The following is a 6,037-nucleotide window of genomic DNA, read 5'->3' on the forward strand; positions in this document are numbered from 1 at the left end:
GCGCCCCAGCCACTGAGGCCTGTGAGCACCCCCACGTCCTGGCAGGACTAGGCTTCAGTGCTCATGTGCTCTTCTTCCGACACTGGTGGTTGGACACTTCGGAGACAGACTATTGGGCCAGATGGACCTTCCCTGTGAGATTGTGCTGCTGTTCTCAGGCTCTTGTGGTTTTAGTATGTTTTTGTGAGGGAAACAGCTCAGGCAATTCTAAAAATGAGTACAAAAAAAGGAAAAACAATCCACCAGAAGATCAACAGGTACTGTTCAATTCTTGAGATGTCTGCAACCATTTAGATGAGAAGCACATCCTTCACCCGACTGAAGGCTCGATCTTTGAGCCTTGCTAGTGTCATTGATGTGGTGTTTTGCCATCCTGTGAAAACCTATCTTAGCTGAACACTGATGAGTTTAAAAAAAACACATCACACTGTGTGGTGTGCATCATCTTGAGATGATCCACAGCTCTGGCCCCCCTCAGACAGTACACACCTCCTTCCCACAGGTGACAGAACCAGTGCCTAGGCTGGGAGATGTTTCTGGATATTCAGTGCCTTCTGCTAGTGCAGGGCTGGGAAGAATTGTCTTCAGAGATTTCCCCAGTGTGCAGTGGTAGGGGAAGGAGCAGCTAGGAGAAAAAAAATTTGAGTAGAATAAAATAGTTCCGTTTAAACAGACCTACAATAACCATCCAGTCCCACCACCTTACCACTTCAGGGCTGACCAAAAGTAAAAGCATGGCTTTAAGGGCACTGTCCTAATGCCTTTTCAACACTGGTAGACATGGGTTCACTGATCACCTCTCATTGACCCTCTCATAATAAATGCAGCTGGTGCTGTCACAACACTTCCAAAATTCGGTTGCAGTAAGGTTTGTTCCTGGGCATTTCTTATGTAGCTTCTGAAAATCCAGATAATGTGTTTTTTGATGTTTAATTTCTAAGTAATATATGTGGTTTCATCTGAAAGTTAAACCAGTACATACTCCAGTTTATGGGAACTTTGAAGGCATAACAAGGGTTTAAAATGTTGTAAAGGAGGAGATTGTATGAAAGGAAACAGTGAACTTTCATCTGGAAGAGAATTTGTGGTTCTGTACAAGTTCTGTTCTGTAACTGATAATGTCTGCTCTGAGGCAGGAGACTAGTATGTGCAAGAATATACTTGTGAAAGGCATGTTACATATATTACAGCTGTGCTGACCTGCTTGCAATGTGATGACATGGTTCTAGCAGCCTTGGGTTCATAAAGCAAACTCCTGTCTAATGATTTAAAATGTTGGCCCCACAGATATTACAAAATCTATTATATTGAAGTCATTACAGCATTATGACGTGCCTCAAAATTTGGGGATGTGCTGGCACAAGCACACACAGTAATGAGGTAACTTCACCTCTGAAGACCTAGTTCTTAATTTCTGAGTTTATAAACAAAACCAATAATAAGTCAATAATTTCTCATGTGAATGGTATGCTCTAAACTATGCAGATGATATTTTTCTATCTTCAAGTTCAAGTGTAATGAAAAATTGAATTTCCTTTTTTGAAAGTTCTTTTTTTTTTAAATAGAAATTATAGAAAAGATGGAGTGCAAGTGGTTATCTGGCCCATTCTACTAAACGAAAGTGGAATCAACTGTACTTAAAATTATTCTCAGGAATGGTTTTCTTGCCAGCCTTTTGAAGTCTGTAATGGTAATTTTGCAGCTTCCCTAAATTGATCTATACCTTTGCTTAGGTACCTCCAGTCAGAAAGTTCTCTTCTCTTAGAATGTAAATGTATTTTTTTGCAGTTCAAGTCCTTTGTTCCCTGTTCTAGCTTTCCTTTTTGTAGAAGAATGTGTTCTTTCTTCTTGCCTCAAAATTTAGAAGTGGTTTTCCTCTTTTGTCAGCATTCCCTCTATCTAACTGGAGTCATCACATGACCCTCTCAATCAGTTGAAACAGTAGCTCTTATTAAAATATTAATTGCTTTCAATTATTTTAGTTTCCAATGTACAGGTTAAAAGGTAGACGTAGATTTTGGTTATCTGGGTGTGACACATGAAAGAAAGGGGAGAGAAAGCCCCCAAGGCTCCTTCCTATTAGGTTCTCATATGATATTTTCCCTGCTTTGTAAGGAAAGGTAATCTGTTTCTCCTGTTCCAGTTCACCGCCTATATGCAGTATTAACCATGATCTTGTAAGTTGCTACATAATACACTCTTCCTCACTTTCACTTAGTTTCCACAAGTCAAAGAAGTACTGATTCTTAAGTTTTATGGGGATCCATAGCTCTGTGTTCACTGGCCAAAGCATTTTTATTATCAAGGTTGCCTCATCCTCAATTATTGCTTGACAGTTTCATCTTTTCTCTTTTTTTCTTTCCCATTTCCTTTTTAGTTCTTTAGTATGGGTCCCTTCCTCTACTGTTCTCTCTACACGTCACTTAAACTCTCTCTTAAAAATAAAACAAAATTTTAAAAAATCTATTACTAATTCATTGGTAGTAGTCTGGCCACCTTCTTCACTACATCTTGCCCCTCTAGCAGATCGTCTATCTGGCGTTGTTATATTGTCTAAGACTTAATGTTTGTGAGCCAAGGACTGCCCCATAGTAGCTGTCAGTGGTCTGGAGACACTCCACAGTGCATGCCACCTTCCTGTTGTGGCACTTCTAAGAGTGTGATTTTATAGGCACATAGAGGAGAAATGTTGGGGTGGTGATAACTTGTGTATCTGGAAAATGCTGGAATTTCTGGTCTGGATTGATCAGCAGTGCCTGCCTCCTAGATTAGGATGTGCTGCTGGACTCTGGTGCAACCAGTTGCTGTAGATGGTGAGGGTGAGAGAGCAGTAGATGAGGGCAGGAAAGGAGAATACACATTGCTTTTCACCTCACCGGCCCAAGTTTTATGTGCTGGCTAGGAGGAACAGTGAAGAAAACTGCCCAGCATCTGTCATAGCAGGGTATTTCAGTGGGGATAAATGGCAGAGAACAGCAGGCTAAGTATAAGGTGGGGGTGAGCATGGAGGGGAGAGTTTTTCAATGCCTGTGCCCACCTTTCCTGCAACACACCTGTCCAGGCTGTGGGGAGTCCTCTCTTAGTGGCTTTTTTCCCCACCAGTGTGGGACGATAGACAGTATACTGACCTTGGGAGAAAACAAAAATAAAGGGTGAAAGATGCCCTTTAACACATTTTTTGCAGTTGCCTACATGAATAGGACCGTAGCACCCTGAATGTGCCTGAAGATGGCAGAGGGATTTTTCACTTGCCTAAAATATATGCAGGGGGATTCACCCCCACAAAAACCCTGATCAGGCAGCAGTGACTGCCTGCTATGCCAGTACTCTCACTCGCCTCAGGGACTGCAGTGTGTGGGGAGAAGGAGTAGAAGGTGGCTCTGCTGCTTCAGTACAGAGGGCATTTTCCCTAGGGAGCGGTTGGTTTAGTTCATTGGGTTCTGCTGCAAAACTCAGCTGCTCAGACCCTCCAATCCATAGTGATTCAAGTGCTGGGTCACTCTTCCCTAAATGTTCTGTGGCATCAGCATCAGTGCTGTGCAACACTGAATCTTTGCTGTTCTCAAACACAAAATCATTTATTCCAGACTTGATGAATAGCTAGTTAGTCAGAATGATAAACCAGTGACCAACTTGGGAAAGCAATTGTGTCATGTGTGGCCATGTTGAGTCTCTGCTAATTGGAGTTTATTAATCTGTTTAAGAGGACATGGTAAAACTTAGGCTGCAGTAAAGACACATGTAACACATTTCTACTTGTGCTATGAGAAAGCTAAGTAGGAAATAGCCTGTTCCTCTTCCTGGTTGCTTTACCTTTCTTTCTGTTGTCTCAATAATTATTCTTCATTATCTGTAGGACATTAGCACGTGTGACATTCTGCAGAATTGGGGACAAAACCAATTACAAGTGAAAAATTGTGTGGACAAGCACTTAGTTGGTAAAATTCTGTTTAGACAATTTCTCAGAATGTTGGTGGGGCAGTGGGAATGCTCAGAGGCCTTTCAGTGGGCAGAAGCACAAAAAAGTCAGGGACTGCACCACACTTCAAGGCTCTGGGCTCAGACTCCCAGTGCCCTGCTACTACTTTTTATTGTCATGCCTTCTTTTTCTTACGACCTCTTTTCTGACAAAAAGCTTCTGCTTACTCCCAGATAAGATTCTCTGCTTTCTTCTCCATGTCTCTGTAGAAGATTAATTCCTTTGATGTTCTCTTAAAGTCTCAGCTTTCTCACTTTCTAACCCCATTTCTTTGTACCCACAATATTGCTGTATCTGTGGTTTGTAGCGATACAGAGGCCAGTGCTACAGTCTGTGAACTGCAGTCAATCCTCTTTATCTATAATATGAAAGAGGAGGGTATGTACATATGAGCCTGCACATGCTTGAAAGACACTGGCTTTCCTGCTTTTCCCAGGTTAAATTGAAAAACATGTTAGGAGTAGGTTGATGTTTTATTTTTAACGAAGTAGAGGTTTGAGAAAATAAAAGTTGCTAAAGAATACAGACAATCTGAATTTCCTTTCTAGACTGTGATCCTTGGTAAGAATTTAGTTGTGTCTTTACAGAAGTATATGGGGTTTAGCAGTATATAGCAGAGGTAGGTGGTGGTCTGTAATGCCAGGAGAACAGTTATTTATAGTCATGATTAATGCTTTATGTCTCACCAAAGCCCAGTTAAATGACCCACATGTACAAGGGTTAATACATATTTATCATAGAGTAGGAGATGAAACACTGCATACAGAGAAGAAGCTTGATCAAATAAAGGCAATCCATTTTTTGTGGAGAATAATCAGTCTTTGAGATCTGAAAAATGACACTGATATTTCATATAAAATACATGTATTAGTTTTAGATTCAGGAAGTTGTTTAAAGACTTATTTGCATGCAGGACATGTAGAGGAATAAATTAAAATATTATATTCCTTTTAAACCTGTACAGATCTGTTGTAAACATAAGCTGTTGCTTATGTTTAAACTAAGCTTCCTGTTGTTCAACTTGCTATTGTAACCTAAATCCTTGTTAGTTTATGTGGGTGTTATCTTTTCACACTGGTATAGCCACTCTATGCAGTTCAAATGAACTTTTTAACTACAGAAGAGACACTGCTGAAATGGATCTGCTGAGAGCATGAAGTATGTTTTTCAAAATAATGTTGCCAGTAATTTTAACTATAGGACAAATTTTAGTCCTATAAGAACCATAAGGAATGGTTAATGAGGGCAATCAGGAAAGAATTTAATTGATTGCCTCATCTTTTTCAAATCTGTGCTAACCACATTCTTATCACAGAGGAGACAGAGGCTTTTGGTGAAAGGCAGAACACAGAGGAGACAGAAGCAAAATAAAAGATTATAGATGTACTGGGGCCTGAAGAGAAGCGAGAGCATGGCTCAGTCTAGAAGCAGGTTGGTCTGGGGCAGGTTTAGGCCAGGCATTCCCATGGCTCACCTTGCTCAGGAGAGAAACTCATTAGGAGAAAAGTGCACAGTAGTAACTGAAGACAGGCAAAGGGTGGCTGGCTGCTGCTACCACAGCATGGTCACTGCAGGACACATTCAGGAAATGGTAAAGGAGTGGATTCATTCTATGCAAAGCAGCAAGTGGAAAACAAGCACAACAGAATAAGGTCAATGTCCATGGTTAGCTGAAGGCCAAAAATACACTGTGCTTTTGGAGATGCAGTGTGAATTTGAAATATGGAACTTGGATTTAAAGAAATGTGGAAGACTAAAAGGGTAAGGAAATTTTTTTGATTTTAAAAAATAGCACAGACCTCCTTCTCTATTCTTCAATGGTTTCTGGATTAATTAGTAAAGAAATGAATATACTCCTTATGATGTGACAGTCTTGCAAACTGCCAAAATGTGATTTTTATTGATAGTACATCTCTAAACATTTAATTCTCAGCTGACATGTGCAGGCAGAGTTAGTATCAGGAAAGTTGTATCTTCATGTTTGTTAATCTTCCCTTTTCCTTTCTTACCTCTCTCTCTCTTTCTCTTCTTCTGTCATCCTTTCTTGCTGCTTGCTCT

General features: G+C 40.5%; 1 protein-coding gene across 4 annotated transcripts in view; it reads left to right on the top strand.

Annotated features, from left to right (window-relative positions):
• The window catches only part of AMPH (amphiphysin), a 135,053-nt gene that overhangs the window by 12,932 nt on the left and 116,084 nt on the right, over positions 1-6,037 (top strand). The gene's annotated exons all lie outside the window — the stretch shown is intronic.

The sequence above is a fragment of the Corvus brachyrhynchos genome, unplaced genomic scaffold, assembly GCF_000691975.1.
Source record: "Corvus brachyrhynchos isolate BGI_N302 unplaced genomic scaffold, ASM69197v1 scaffold1002, whole genome shotgun sequence".
NCBI classification, from domain to species: Eukaryota; Metazoa; Chordata; class Aves; order Passeriformes; family Corvidae; genus Corvus; species Corvus brachyrhynchos.